Below are 16,878 nucleotides of genomic sequence, written 5' to 3'. Positions count from 1 at the left end.
AAAAAATATTTTTTGTTTTTCCTGCCTCCCACCATCCTAAACTATTCTTCTATGATAGAAAAAAAAGTGTCATTTATTTTTAGGATAACTTCATGTTTGGGGTATGCTCAAGGCACCCGAATTTTGATTATACTCGAATGTTATAGAAACCGGGTGTATGTAAAGAAAATCATTGGTTCAGGGCATATATTTATTAGTTAATTGTGTATTTATTGTGAATTCTAACACAAGACAGGTGTTATGTGTTATATAAAGAGATAACTGAAGGGATTCAGAGTAATATATTAATAATCAATTAGGTGTCTGTGCAATTTCTGGCAAATCTAGCAGATATATTCGTGTAAAACTACAGAAGTTTATGTCACTATTTAAAATTAACTTCAACTTTTACTTACTGAATCAATCAATGGTTTATTATTACATTTGATTAAATATTCTTGCAGCAGACATCTTTAGTATTGTTTAGTTTTTATTTTCTCAGATAAAGATTGATTATAAATGCATAGGATACCAAGCTGATAAGGCAATATCAGTTGAATTACTGAATATATCAATTTACATTTAATGTTTGTTGTTATAACTGAAATTTTGTCATTAGTCAGATATAATAAATTAATATTTGAAATTGACTTGTTATTAATTTGCTATTAGAACAATACTATTTTTGATTCAATGTTGTCTGCTATGTAATTTTCTGACAGATTGGACAATTGTTAAAGTACACATAAAATGTTTTGTTATACAGTGGGTTATGGCCATTTCTACATCCATACACAGTAAACAGGAAGTGCACCTGCTTGGTTCAGCTTTGGAAGATCTATATGGTTCAAAATTGCCATCAATTGGTGATGTTCTCAGGCTCTATGCCACAAAGCTGAAAGTAGCCAAGATTCAACTTGAGGGAGCAGTATCAGTAATTAAGGACGTTCAAATGTTCTGGGAGAAAGCCAGAATACCCATGCGCCGGAGTGATCATGCAGTTGCCCAACTTGAAGTTTTAGTGCAGAGATGGGAAGGGTTGAAGAAAAGAAAGCAAGAAGGACAGCAACTCAGATAGCCAATGAGGAAGAATTTAAGGAAGCTTTCAATGATCTCTTTGACATAGCTCACCAGGAAGCGTTACAGCTCATCAAAATTGAGGAAGACAAGCAATTCTTGTTGGCCCAGCAGAAAAAGGAAGGTGAGGGGTTATGGCAGGGGTTGACATGTCACTTACAAAAAAGGAGAAAGTACAGGAAAATAAACAAAAAGCCAGTTTCACTTGAAGACGAAACAGCAACTTGACATAGCAAATCTGGATCGAACTGTGTTGTTGGAGTCTTCTGATTCGTCTTCTAGTAATGATGATGCAGACATGGAAGCATTACAAAGAATCGGCAGTGAAGCCACCGAACAACCATGTACACCAAAACGAAAACGTGGAAGAACTAACATTTTAACTCCTGCACTCCTGTCATCCCTAGACCGCACAAAGACAAGTGACAGGCAAGCAGTTCAGATCATTGCCCAAATAATTCAAGCAACAGGTCACAACATTCCGGATTTCAGTATCAACAGATCATCTATAAGACATTACCATCAGAAGCATTGTGTCATACTTTCATATCAGTTGAAGTCTGATTTCAATCCCCAGAAACCAATGGTTCTTCACTGGTATGTAAAGCTTTGGGAAGACCTCACTGTATATTAAAAAGTTAAACGACTGCCGATAATTGTTTCTGGATCTGGAACAGAACAACTGCTTTGTATCCCAAAGCTGGCTTCAGGTACTGGTAAAGCCATGGCAGATACAATGATGGACACAGTGTCTGACTGGGGCATTGTAGACAGCATCAAGGCTCTCAGCTTTGATACAACATCAAGCAACACCGGCCAAATGAATGGTGCCTGTACTCTGTTTGAACAGCATCTTGGTAGAAGTGTTCTGCATCTTGCATGCAGACACCACATCCATGAATTAATGCTGGAAGAGGCATTCAGCATCACAATGGGACCTTCGAGTGGCCCAGACATCCAGCTGTTCAAACAGTTCAAAGCCTTTTTGCCAAACATTGTATATGCTGATTACAAGCCTGGTGTTGAGGTTCCGGTCATTGCTGCAGCTCTGGTTGATGCCCTGGATGATATGAAGACCTTTCTGACTGATCAGCTGGGTATTTGTCACCAACGTGAAGACTACCGTGAGCTTCTCAAGCTTTCCCTGCTGTTCATTGGTGGCCTTCTGGCTTGTGGTGTGATGCTCAGGAAATCAGAAGACCTTCATCGGGCTCGTTTCATGGCACGACTGATTTATGCATTGAAAATAAACATTTCGAGAGATTCTGGCTTCAAGCTGACTGGTTGTGAAATGACAGTTCTGGGCAACTCCTGTGCTTTTGGGGTCGGAATTTATATTAAATTGTCGGTCTTATATGCTTAGCTAGTAGCGGAACCAGCTAATGATTTAATACTTCTGAAGAGTCTCCTCATTCGTGGATTGCCAGCAGCAACTGTTGCACTTAAGAAACTGTGTGGGCAGCTGTGGTATCTTAGCGAAGAACTGATAGGATTGGCATTTTATGACAGGGGTGTTGATGCAACTGAAAAAAGAGCAATGGTCGAAGCACTCTGCCATGAAGGAACGGAGAGCCCACCAAAGCGCATCACTGTGGACAAAACTACAGTCACCAACAAGAATTTACAGGACTTTGTTACGCACAATACAAGGAACTTCTTCCATATCCTTTCCATTCCAGATAGTTTCTAGTCTACAGATCCTGAGACCTGGGTGGATAATGAATCCTATGTGAAGGCTGAAGCAATCGTCAGAGAACTACGAGTAGTGAATGACAAAGCCAAACGTGGAGTTGCCCTTATGCAGGACTACAATTTGCTGCTAACAAAAAATGAAGACCAGATACAATTTGCTCTGCAAGTAATTAAAAAGCATCGCAAACGTTTTCCTGATTCTAAGAAGTCAACAATCCTTCAAGGGCTAGCCACAACCTCTGACAGCCCAAGCCCAGCATGACTTTGTAGTGTGTAATTTTTATCAATTTCCAAAAGATATGTTTTATATTTGCTATGCCAGTGACGTATTTTAACCAGTCATTATGATTGTTTTAACAAAATAATGATTGGATGAGTTAAGTATTGATTATATCTAATATGTCCTTATTGAATTTTGTTTGCTGAATGAATTTCCTAAGTGCATCTGAAATTACGGTAAACATTGTCCAAGCAGAAGTATGGCGATCGTATGCTCAACTTCACTTGAATTGAGCATACACTAAATATTGACCAATTTGGAAAATTTTTTGCCCATGTTGTTAACTTTTGATGCAGACAAAAATGGCAGGGTGGGAGGTTTATAATTCTGAAGTGAAAAAATTGGGACCACCCTAATACACATAGTGTTTTGAATTAGTTAAAATGTCCCCTCTACATTCACACTCTTAGCCTTAATAGTACTAGTATCATAGTAGTAGTATTGTATTAGTAATAGTAATAACAGTAGTAGTAGCAGTATTAACAGCAGAAGCAGCATGCACATATGGCCTTTTGTTCAGTTGAACATCCAACTCAAGAAGACCTGGAAATTTCAGCTGGATAAGGCTAACTGTTCCAAAGATATAGCTGATATGCCCATTTGGTAATCTGTACACACCCAGTATGTTATGATTTAGTTCAACTTTCCCCTCACCATTTCCTCAATTTCTTCCCTTCAATATCCTCAGCCTTGGTAGTACTCACTAAAAAAGCAGTAGCTCCAGTGGTAGTTGCCACAACGTGCAATTTTGGTCAACTGATCATCCTCCTCATTATTTCCTGAAAGTTTTGAATTAATACACTCAGTCATTCCACATGACATGTTTTGATGTAGTTAAATACTCCCCTCAACATTCTCTGAAAGGTTCACCAAAATACCGTTTGTCTTTTTGGACACTAAAGGTCAAACATGCCCATCTTTCTCAATAACAAACACTATGTAAACAATATGCAAATAACATAGCTTACAGCCCTTGCCCTGAAGGCTCTGGAGGGGACATCCCCAGAAACATAGTTACTGGGCCTTTCAGCTACGCTGATCAAAATGGTTATCTCAAAATTTTGATTGTATGTGGGAGGGGCTAGCTGTTCTGCAATCCCTTTTGACTCGTAAAAATGTCACTAGAAATTTCCAATAAACTGGGCTTCTTTCAAAGTTTCTATGGCAACTCCTTCTATACAAAGTCCATTGGTGAAAAAAAATACCTTGTGCCTACATCAGTCTTTACTTAGGTAGTGCTTTTGTGCTGCCTATTATTGCACTGTTGGGACAGATACAAGAAAACTGGGAATTCAACACATTAGCCTTGTCAATTGTGATAAATAGGTAACAACATTATATACAAGGTGATAAATGTTATGATAGTTAGGACCCCTAGGAAAGATTTGAGATTATGTTAATATTAGAGGCAAGCTTTTCCTTGTACTCACATTTCAGTTTCCTTACAACTTTATAAACAGGGTTCTAAGCCTTGGTGTATTTTAGCCAATTGTCCTGGGTTGGGCAATAAAAGAAAACAAAAAACTAATTTTTTATAAGAGATTCAGGATCACCAAAAATTACAAGGTCCAACAAGACACATCCTGGCCATCTCTATGTCTTTTTGGCCAATCAACCCTTTGACAAAGAATGTTATTAAATAAACAGGACACAAAAAGTGAATTTGCAATAATAGTTGTTGAATGACCAAGGTCATTGATCCACTGGATTGAGGGGAAGTTGAAGTCACTGACAATTACTAAGTCATTATGATTATTTAATCATGCTGAGGTGTTATAAAAGTAAAATCTTGAGAAACAGAGATCTACAGCTCAAATAAGGCATAAGAAAAGTGTTTTAAGACTAAAACCTTTGCTCAATTCTGATTTATAAGGTTCTAAGAATTTGGTGGGCTAGGCTTAATCCAAACTACTTCTTAGGCTAAGGAGAGCTTGGGAGCCTTCCTCCCAAGGTCATTCATTTTCTGAATACAGCCAATGAAAAAATTTTTTAGACAGCCATTTTGTTCAGCATATTAGAACAGTCCAGCAGCTGTATCTCTAGGGGTATTGAGTATGTTAAAACCCTCAAAATTATGGAATTGGCCCACTGTATTTTAAAATAAAATGTTCCTTTAAAATTAAACAAAAAGGCACTGTGTGTATTGTTGCCAATAAGAAACCTCAGCAATATATCGAGAACGACTAGGGGTATTAATTTGAAACTTTTGGGGCAATTACTATTACTACTTCTGCTCTTAAAGTTTAAATAGATCAAAAGAATCTAAGCATGTCCAGGTTGTCAAAGAGGATAGATAAAAAAATTTTGGGAATGATGTTAAATTTTATTTTTCAGGTCAACTTGAGGTGGTATAAACTTAAATTAAAAATACTATTTGTGTCAGGATTAAAAATTGTTGAAAAAGTTTCTACATACAAATAGCAAGCCAAACTATGATTTCTTATAGAAAAAAAAACCAAAAAGATACAAAATATTATTTTTTTTCCCATGAGAAAGACTGTGTGAATAAAAACAAACAGAAATTAATAAAAACAAAATTCCAACAAAACAAGCTTTTCAAAGAAAAGCGAAGAGTTAAACTAACCAAAAAATGAGCAAAAATAAAGTCAAGTAATCTTCCAACGATAAATCTACCAGAAATCGTTATCAATAAATAAATCAAACTAAAACAAAAAACAGAAATTACAATAAATAACCAAGTCAAACTCAAAATAATCAAAAATTAATATGAGTAGGGCTGACAATGCCCATGCCTTCTTGAGATCAGAACATAATTTGCAGTTTACTCAAAAATCAGACACCTACAATTATCAAAAGAACATTAATGAGCAGATCTCTAACTACCATGACTAACCTATAGAGTCTAGTTCAACCAAGGCTAGAATCTAAAATGTGTGTTTAATCCCTAATTAACAAGACTGACAAAGAAGCCTCGAAAAGGGCAAAAAAAGTGGATTAAAGACTTTTATGATGCCTATATCTATCCTCTCTTTGGAAGCTCAATCCACCACCCTAACTTATCACCATAAACAAGGTGATTTGATAAGAGCATACAAGCTACTGGATGCTGAAGGCACCATTCCTGGTCTTTTTCAACTTGAAAAGTCAAAGAAAATTTGTGGTCACTCTCAAATACTTGTCCAGAAACAATCAAACACCAAGCTGAGCAACAAGTTCTTCTTTTAGAGTTGTCACACTGCAGAAATCCCTTAGTAAAAAAAAAGAGAAAAAAAAGTGATATCTACTAGTGTGGATGTGTTCAAATTGTCAGTGGATAGGGAAGGGCTGATTAAACCAACCATTGCATGCTTCAAGGGATGCCACAGAAGACATGTTTTATAACCATCAATAAGCTGGAAGATAGGCCTATGGGATTTTATCCTATTATTAGCAAGAGCAATTTAAGGCATTTGATATGGCTTAATATCCTACTGAAATATTAGGAACTGCATTTTCAAAAACTAAAACCAATAAAAAGAGATTGGAAAAGCCAAACTTAAGGTAGGCCTATTTTTTTTTGTCAAAAGGCCTACTTAGATGGCCTTGGTAGTAGAAATGATTATTATATTTGTAATCAGCATAAAAAAAGGCATTGAATGGTGTATTCACTTTATTCCTAACTCAATAATATGATTTGGTATATATTTACCAAAAAGGCAACAAGTGGTATATTCCCTTTATTTGTAACTCAATAATATGATTTGGTAAATATTTACCTCCCAGGGTATATTTTATGGATCCATTCCTGAAAGGCTTATTCACCCAACTTAGCTGTCTATTTTAATATCTGGGTACATTAAAGGATCTGATGCTTTATTATTGTGGTATTAGTGCTTAAATGGGACATAAAATATTGCTAGGCCTACTCTTCTGTTAACAGGCTATAGCCCAGGCCTTCTTATTACCTTATAATGGGAATCTTGGTGCAATATAACCCTATTAGTCTCACAATGTTTAATGCCTATGTTGTTTCTAGCTGTGTTGATGATGATTGATTATCCGACCTCTCTTGTTTGGTGACCTTAGGACATGTTTCTAGTTGTGTCTATGCCATATGTATCTTGTTTGAAGTTTATCCTGAAAACCCCACCGTTGCCAACTTACAGTTGTATGGGTGTATCCTCTGAGCATTCAAAAATGTGTCAGTCTTAGCCAAAGAGTATGGGAAACTATAGTTTCCCATACTCTTTGTTTTTAAGGGCTCGGCACACGTAGATGATTTCGAGAACTGATTTTAAAATCAATGCAGATATTAAAAGAAATCGGCATCGATTTGAGCTTGAAAAATTTTCTAGTATTCGGCGCCAATTCACAGAATCAGCGCCGATTTTCATCATGATTATCACAAAAAATAGGATACAAATAAATAGTCAGCCAGAGATGTCTGAAGTGAAATACCCCGCTATTGAGCTGAGAAATAAACTGTGAACTAAGCTGAGATCAAAAAATTTAACTATTAATAAACTACTGTTGACTATTTGCGTTCATGATTCTTTGTTTCGAAAACCTCGCGTAATAAATTTTTCTTTCAACCAATTTTTCTTACTTCTACCGTTTGTCCACTGATGCTGAAATCGGTTCCCGAAATCAGCTACGTGTTCCGATCCTCTTAGCTAAAATATGTCAATCTTGAAATTTTTTTCACCAGATGTATTATTGATCAAAAAAACGCTTTGTAAACCTCTTTCAAAGAGGTCAGTTAACATCAGATCAGATATAGTGAAAACAAAAAAAAAACATTTATCGGAAAAATCCTTTACTAATGAAAAACTCTGGCAAATTCTGGATGTTCTAAAAAAAAAAAAAATAACACCATTGGTGAAATTTGACATCTTTGCCAAAATATATATCTAGTTAGAAATTTTTCGTTTTATGTTATAAATATCTATATTATGTCTCTTTTTGCCCTTTTATTTCCCAAATTTCTAAAATGTGTCATTTTTGCGCTATTATGTATTTGGGTCCCGCCACATGGGAATTATCCTTTTGACGTAAAATGTGTCTGTTTGGCAACACTGAAAAATGCTTTCAGATTTCAGGCTGCATTCTGCGTCATGATCATGTTTAATTTTTAGAATGAAATTTGTTACACGTCCCCAAATTAAAATATAGGTTTTATTGTCTTTTTAAAATAATTAGTTATTTTAATTCTTATTAGGAGATGAATCAAAGAAGGACAAGGTGTAGCCAAGTAGATGTCATAGCCGAATAAACTTTGTGTGTTAATACAGTTGAAGATCTGGAGATTAATTTGCAATAAATATATTTCTCAAAGTTTTTGTCTGGTATTCCTTACTCATGAAAAGTAATTACAATATTGTACTTTTATGTAAATTAATAAAAAAATTCCACAAAATAAGTTTTTCAAAGAAAAGTAAAGAACTCCATTAAACCAAAAATGAACAAAATTAAAATCAAATAATCTACAAAGCGTGAAACTACCATAAATCAGCATCGATAAATAAATGAAACCCTAAAACGAACAGAAATCACAATAAATAACCGAGTCTAACTCAAAACGAGCAGAAATTAACATGAGTAAGGCTCAAAACTCCTATGCCTTCCCAAAGCCAGGACATAATTTGCACTTTACTGAAAAAATATAAATGCTTTTACTTTCATAACTTTAATAAATCAAATAATATTAATATTTTGATTACAAAATATCAGTATATGTATATTAAACTGACAATTCGCATTCCTTTGTATTTTTTTTTTCAGTAAAGTGCAAATTATGTTCTGGCCTTGGGAAGGCCTAGGGGTTTTGGCCCTACTCATGTTGATTTCTGCTTGTTTTGAGTTTGACTCTGTTATATATTGGGATTTCTGTTCGTTTTGGGTTTCATTTATTTATCGATACTGATTTGTGGTAGTTTCACGCTTTATAGATTATTTGGTTTTATTTTTGCTCCTTTTTGGCTTAATGGAGTTCTTTATTTTTCTTTGAGAAACTTATTTTGTGGAAAAAGTTTTTTAATAATTAATTTCGGTTCGTTTCATATTGACATAGTCTTTTCAGAGAAAAAGAAAATAATACTTCAAATCTTTTCTTCTTTTTTTAGACTTTTTGGCCTGCTATTTGTATGCTGGAGAAAAATTTTCCGCAATTTTTAACAACATAAACCCTTTTAAAAAATTGGACACAAATAGTAGTGTTTAATTTAGTTTCATACATCCTTTATTTGACCTGAAATAGAAAACTTGGTACCATTCGGAAAAAAAAATCTGTTTACTTTCTTTGATAGCTTGGATACATTATGCTATTTTGGTTTGAGTAAATTTTAAGAGCAGAAGTAGCCCCGAAAGTTTAAACATAAGAGCAGAAGTAGCCCCGACAGTTTGAACATAATACTCTCAGTAGTTCTTGGGATACTGCTGAGATGCCTTATTGGGAATTAGCATTAACACAGCGCATTTTGATTTAATCTTAATGAACATTTAGTTTTTAAACATAATGGGCAAATGGGAGGGTGGGCGAGGCAGGGGGACTAGTCGCCCTCTAATCACTTTCAACTATTAAAAAGGGCATTAGGCCATTCTTTTTTCAATCGAATGAGCCCTTTTTGAAGTTCCTAAGACAACTCCTTCGATACGAAGTGCCCTGGTCTAAAAAAAAAAAAAAATAATAATACATTGTACACACATCGATCTTTACTATGAAAATGTCAAGCCTTCCAATCAATTTCACCAATTAAAAAGGGTACTAGCCCTTTCAAATTCTAATCGAATGAGCCCTTTTTGAGTTTCTACGACAACGCTTTCTATGAGCACCTTATATGCCCCCAGGGCATAACTTACAACCCTTGCCCTGAGGGCTGTGAGGGGGTTGTCAACCTCAAAGACCTAATTTACAGAACTTTCAACTACGTTAAACAAAACGGCTATCTCAAAATTTTAATTGGATGTGTTTGGGGAAATGGTGGGCGTGAGAGGGGCGTTGCTCTCCAATCACTTTCAACTATTATAAAAGGCACTAGCCCTTTTAATTTCCAATCGAATGAGCCCTTTTGAAGTTTATACGACGGCGCTTTCAATAAAAATATTATATGCCCCCAGGACAAAACTTACAACCCTTGCCCTGAGGGCTGGAGGGTTGTTATCCTCCAAGACCTAATTTCCAGAACTTTCAACTAAGTTCAACAAATTGCTATCTCCAAATTTTGATTGGAGTGTTTGGGGAAATTGTGGGCGTGAGAGGGGGGGGGGGTAGTTGCCCTCCAATCAATTCCGACAAATAAAAAGGACATCAGCCCTTCACAATTTGCAGTCGAATGAGCTCTTATATGCCCCAGGTCATAACTTACAACCCTTGCCCTGAGGGCTGTGGGGGGGTTGTCATCCTCAAAGACATAATTTCCGGACCTTACAGCTACGTTGAACTGAATGGTTATCTAAAATTTTTGATTGGATGTGTTTGGGGAAATTGTGGGCGTGAGAGGGAGGTTACATACCCTCCAATCACCTTCGAATATTAAAAATGGCACTAGCCGTTTCAATTTCAAATCGAATGATTCCTTTTTTAATTTTCTACGACAACGCTTTCTATAAAAAAAAAAAAACTTATATGCCCCTAGGGCATAACTTACAACCCTTGCCCTGAGGGCAGTGGGGGGAGTGTCATCCTCAAAAATGTAATTTCCGAACTTTCTAACTACGTCGAACGAAATGGCTATCTGAAAATTTTGATTGGATGTCTTTGGGGGAATGGTGGGTTTGAGAGGAGTGTTAGAAATCCTCCAATCTTTTTCGACTATTAAAATGGGCACAAGCCCTTCTAATTTCCAATGGAATGAGCCCTTTTTGAAGTTTCTACAACATCACTATCTATAAAAACTTTATATGCCCCCAGGGCAAAACTTACAACCCTTGTTCCGAGGGCTCTGAGGGGTTTATCTTCCTCAAAGACCTAATTTCTAAAACTTTTAACTACGTTGAATAAAAGAGCTATCTAAGAATTTTGATTAGATGAGTTTGGGGAAAAAGTGGGCGTGAGAGGGGGGTTAGTTGCCTTCCGATCACTTTTGACTATTGAAAATGGCACTAGCCCTTTAAATTTCATATCTAATGAGCCCTTTTTCATGTTTCTACGACAAAGCTTTCAATAAAAACCTTACATGCCCTCAGGGCATAACTTACAACCCTTACCCTGAGGGCTGTGGGGGGAGTGTCATCCTCAAAAACATAATTTCCCGACCTTTCAACTACTTTGAACAAAATAGCTGTCTCAAAATTTTGATTGGATGTGTTTGGATAAATGGTGGGCGTGGAAGGGGTATTAGTTGCCATCCAATCACTTTCGACTATTAAAAAAGGCACTAGCCATTTCAATTTCCAATCAAATCAGCCCTTTTTGAAGTTTCTACGACAACCCTCTCTATAAAAACCTTATATGCCCCCAGGGCATAACTTACAACCCTTGCCCTGAGGCTTATGGGGGAGGGGTGTCATCCTCGAAGACCTAATTTCCATAATTTTCAAATACGTTGAAAAAAATGGCTATCTCAAAATTTTGATTGGATATGTTTGGGGTAAAGGTGAGCGTGAGAGGGGGGTTAGTTGCCCTCCAATCACTTTTGACTATTGAAAAGGGTACTAGACCTTTGAATTTACAATCGGATGAGCCGTTTTTGAAGTTTTTTCGACAACGGCTTCTATAAAAATCTTATATGCCCCCAGGGCATAACTTACAACCGTTGCCCTGAGGGCTCTCGTCGAGTCTCCTCCTCAAAAAAATAATTTCTATGTGGAAATCAACTACGCTGAACAAAATGGCTATCTCAAAATTTTGATTGGATGTGTTTTGGGAAATGGTAGGCGTTGCAGGGGTGTTAGTTGCCTTCCAATCACTTTTGACTATTAAAAAGGGCACTAACTGTTCCAATTTTCAATTGAATGAGCTTTTTGAAGTTTCTACGACAACTCCTTCGATACGAAGTGCTCTGGTATAAAAAAGAAAATAATACATTGTGCCAACATCGTTCTTTACTTATTCAGCACTATTGCGCTGCCTTTGATATCTGAAATGTAAACTATACTACTTGACTCAAAATTAGGTTGTTAGCGTACCACAAACAACATCTCCTGATATTTGCTAATTAGTGACTAGAGTTTCACTGAACTAAGAGCATCTTTATTCGTTGGAGTAAAAAAGCAAACTTTTGGGGATTCTTGTTTATAATGTCTTAAATGAAGGACCCTTTGCTAGATCAAGGGCAATTTAGGAAAGAAGATATTAGGTGAAAGTAAGCTATCTCGTAAGCCTAATATTGTAAATTTGTATTGGTTTACATTATTTAGATTGGGATAAGATGAATACACTACTGTTTATATGGTATATATGAATTGATTTGATTTTCAGTTCACCTTTAGCTTTCAAGAGCCTTTGGAACTGTTACCAATGTTTTGAATTTCCGGAATACACACCTAAATGGGCTGTTCCCGCCACACCATGATTATCGGTGATTCACATGCACTTTGGTTTTTCATCCTGTTCATATTGGCATGGAAAATCTGCTTAAGTTGCTTAGCATAAATTACACTTTCACTTAGCGCACGTAGCTTCGGCTACTTAAGAAGTTGAACATTTTTCAAATCACCTGAGAAATTTAGCGTTGCCTATGCTTAAAAAATGGCATCAATTGATAATATGATCCTTGATTTTAGTAGAAATAGGTCAAATATGTTCAATGCAAAGAACAACAATTACAAAGACACTTTTCAAGATGGGCCGCTCATATAGAATTTTGCAATGGCTACTATGTGATTCTAGGATGATCCTCTTTCAATATCTCAATTCTTTTTTAATTTAGCAAAGAAAACCTTAGGAACGAGTCTATAGAATAGTTAAATTGTAATAATTTGTTTAGCAAGTCTAAAGTATGAACTAAATTGTTAGTATGATAATTAGGATTATACACCTGTTACTGGCTGGCCTCCTTTTCTCTAGCACCTTATTGTATTTTTTTTTGTTATTAGTATTAATGAAAAACTATAGTAATATACTAAGCAAATTTTAGAGGATTTTTAGTTGTTACTGGTAGGTGCTATAAAAAAAATAATAGCCTAGAGGCCGCACTTTGCAAAAATTTATGGTAAGGTTTTGCCAATTATGATAAGTTTTTCCAAGTTATGGGATAGAATAAATAGCAAAGCGAGGAAGAATTTGATATTTTAAGTATCCCTCGAATTTTATTAGACTGTAGGTAGAACTAGCCTAGCCTTATTGAATGACAAAACTGTATTTTTAGGTGCTAGCGATCGATACATTATTAAACTATGATATTAACTCGTAGTTTGGATTTTCTCAATTGTTAGAGGTGAAAACTGTAACATTTCATTCAGTATTACAGACTATTTTTGTAAACAGGGGCAGCAATTGACAAAAATGTAGGGGGAAGTTTTAAACATGTATTTTCAAAATATAGCAGAGACAATTTTTTTTTTCTTTCATTAACTTTTAAAAATAAAAATTTAAAATGTTTTCTTAATCCTAAATGTTATCTTTGGAATAATAAAAATAGTACTTATATTTCAATATGAACTGAAAAATTTCAATGTTAAGAAACCCAAGTAAAATTCCGTAGCTTGTGCTACTTAATTTAGGCAACTTAGGGCAATATGCATCTGACATAAATACAGGACACTTCAGGAAACCCCTCGTTTTACCATCATTAGTTACAATCCCACAACATGGAATGCACATGTTATCAAACACACAATAATTAAATCAGTTTTTGGAAAATCAGTCGAAAATATTGCAGTTTCTCTCAAAAGAAACTAATCAATCTAATAAATTAACAGTCGATGAGAAATAAATACAAGAAATAATAAACACTAAATAAGGTAAAAATTTATATATATATAACCTATGGCCCTGTTCAAACAGTTCGTGGTAACCAGCTCTAAGTAAGAAGCGACCCAGCTCAATAGTAACTGAAACTCTAAAAAGCGAAATTTTTATACCAATCGATACATAAAAAGAATCAGATTTTTATGCTGATTTCAAATATATAAATTTACTCAAGTTTGATCCTACATATCAAAAGCTACGTGCCTGAGAAAATTTGCCTTATTTTCGATAAAAGAGGGAAACACCCCTAAAAGTCATAGAACTTTAATGAAAACCACACCATCAGATTCAGCATAATATTAGAGAACCCTACTGAAGAGGTTTCAAGCTCCTATCTGCAAAAACGTGGAATTTTGTATTTTTTACCAGAAGAAAATACCACGGATGCGTCTTTATTTGTTGTTTTTCCCAAGGGGTGATCGTATCGACGCAGAGGTCCTACAATATCGTGGAAGGGCTCATTCGAACGAAAATAAAAAATTCTAGTGCCCTTTTTAAGTGACAAACAAAAATGGAAGGCAACTAGGACCCCTCCCACACTCATTTTTTTCCAAAGTCACCCGATCAAAATTTTGAGATAGCCATTTTATTCAGCATGGTCAAAAAATGAAATGGCTATGTATATGAGCATGACGTTATCCTCCAAAGTCTCCCAGGGAAGGGCAGCAAGTAATGAACGTTTCCCAATTTTTATATATAGTATTGGTTACTGGGAAGTATACAGACGTTTTCAGGGGGATTTTTGTTTGTAGTGAGGGGGGTGAGATCAGGATTACGTGGGAGGATCTTTCCATAGAGGAAATTTTCATGGTACAAGGGACATTGCTATGAAGAGGGGGGGGCAGAATTCCCAGCATTATTTAATAAAACGATCAGAAATTAACTAAAAAAACAAGTTTTTTCAATTCAAAGTAAGGAGCAACATCAAAACTTGAAACGAACAGATATTATTACGTATATGACTGGGCTCGCCCCCTAGTCAATACCTCGCTTTTTACGCTAAAGTTTTTTTTAGTACTTTCATAAGTGCTATTTATTCTAATTAAATGGCCTTTGTCATTAAGGGGTCATTCTTACAGAAATGGAACAAAATTCGAACTTTAGAATTGGAACAAAATTCAAACTAGTGGGCGAAGCCATGGGCGCATGCAGCATTAGGCAGCATACTGTCTAGGGGGGGGGGGGCAGTCGATAGTGTGATGGAGTTTTATCAACTGCTTTTTCCAAACCATCTGCTTTTTCAGCCGTATCTAATAGTAGAGAGGCCTCAATTGATCCCATCCCTCACCCCTGCTGCCACCTACAACTTTTTTGCACACCATATATGGGCATAGAACCACGTGGTTTATGGTTTTTGTCAGTGAGAATGAAAAATCAGGAATTTTGTCACATTTATGGAGGTTTTCGTGGATGGTTATGTGTGTTGGTCGATTTATTTGATGTTTTTCATGGATGTTTTATGGTTTTTGTCAGTGAGAATTTGAAAAACAGAAATTTTGTCACATTTATGGATGTTTTATGGTTTTTGTCAGTGAGAATGAAAAAACAGGAATTTTGTCACATTTATGGATGTTTTCATGGATGGTTATGTGTGTTGGTCGATTTATTTGATGTTTTTCATGGATGTTTTATGGTTTTTGTCAGTGAGAATGGAAAAACAGGAACTTTCTCACTTTAATGGATTATTGAGTCTGATGGGAGCAGGTCAATGACACTTCCTTCTTGTTGTTGCTCGATGCAAATGTTATGATCCAGAAATAGTATTTCTTGTTGTTGCTCGAGGCAAATGTTATGAGTTTCCAGGAAACAGTTAGATCACGTGTTTCCTTCTCAGCCAATCAGAGGGCTGGTTACATATCCTTTCTCAGCCAATCAGAGGGCAGAAATATTAGAAAAAGAGGATTGCAGGTTGGGTTAGTTTAGATTTTTAGTTTATTATTTTATTAGTTATTTAGTTTAGATTTTTAGTTTATTTTAAGTTTATTTATTACCTTTATTTTAGTTTTAGTTAGTTTAGTTTTAGATTAGAGTTTTAGTTTAGCTAGAGTTTTTCTAAAGAGTTTTAGTTAGAGTTTTAATTTAGCAGCTTAGTTTAGTTTTAGTTTGGTATAGTTTAGATTTTTAGTTTAGTTTTAGCTTATTGTTTGATTTATTTTAGAGTTTTAGTTTAGATTTTTAGTTTATTCTAAGTTTATTTATTAACTTTACTTTTAGTTTAGTTTTAGTTAGTTTAGTTTTAGTTTAGAGTTTTAGTTTAGCTAGAGTTTTTATAAAGAGTTTTAGTTAGAGTTTTAATTTAGCACTTTAGTTTAGTTTTAATTTAGTTTAGTTTAGATTTTAGTTTAGTTTTAGTTTAATGTTTAGTTTTATTTTAGAGTTTTACTTTATTTTAAGTTTATTTATTACCTTTATTTTTATTTTAGTTTTAGCTAGTTTTAGATTAGAGTTTTAGTTTAGCTTGAGTCTTGAGAAAATGTTTTAGTTAGAGTTTTAATTTAGTACCTTAATTTAGTTTTAATTTAGTTTAGTTTATATTTTAGTTTATTTTTAGTTTAATGTTTAGTTTTCTTATAGATTTTTACTTAATTTTAAGTTTAATTCATTTCCTTTATTTTTTATATTAGTGTTATTTAGTTTTAGATTAGAGTTTTAGTTTAGCTAGAGTTTTACATAAGAGTTTTAGTAAGTTTTAATTTAGTAGCTTAGTTCAGTTTTAGTTTAATTTTAGTTTAGTTTTAGATTAGTGTTTAGTTTTAGTTTGGAATTTTAGTTAGTTTAGTTTAGTTTTAGATTAGTGTTTAGTTTTAGTTAGAGTTATAGTTTAGTAGTTTAGAGATTAGAATTTATTTTTAGTTTAGTTTTAGTTAGTTTAGTTTTCGATTAAAGTTTTAGTTTAGCTAGAGTTTTACCTATGAGTTTTAGTTTGAGTTTTAGTTTACTTTTAGTTTTTTTTTTGATAAGAGTTTTTGTTTTACATAAGAGTTTAGTTAGAGTTTTAATT

General features: G+C 34.7%; 1 protein-coding gene across 3 annotated transcripts in view; it reads right to left on the bottom strand.

The window, feature by feature from the left end:
- LOC148953225 (uncharacterized) overlaps nt 1-16,878 on the bottom strand; it is a 99,526-nt gene that overhangs the window by 42,221 nt on the left and 40,427 nt on the right. Inside the window, exon 1 of one of the 3 annotated variants that reach the window (XM_089088407.1) lies at nt 7,133-7,196. The exons of 1 other annotated variant lie outside the window; for it this stretch is intronic. The gene's annotated coding sequence lies outside the window, so the exon portion shown is untranslated. Of the gene's footprint in view, nt 1-6,933; nt 7,082-7,132; nt 7,197-16,878 lie in introns of those variants that run through there. One more of the 3 variants, XM_089088404.1, reaches the window with a different exon arrangement.

Source organism: Artemia sp. Qi Xiang Cuo, chromosome 4 (assembly GCF_049724085.1).
Source record: "Artemia sp. Qi Xiang Cuo chromosome 4, ASM4972408v1, whole genome shotgun sequence".
In the NCBI taxonomy this organism is placed as follows: domain Eukaryota; kingdom Metazoa; phylum Arthropoda; class Branchiopoda; order Anostraca; family Artemiidae; genus Artemia; species Artemia sp. Qi Xiang Cuo.
The sequence above is the reverse complement of the archived record's forward strand: the minus strand, read 5'-3'. Positions and strand labels throughout refer to the sequence as shown.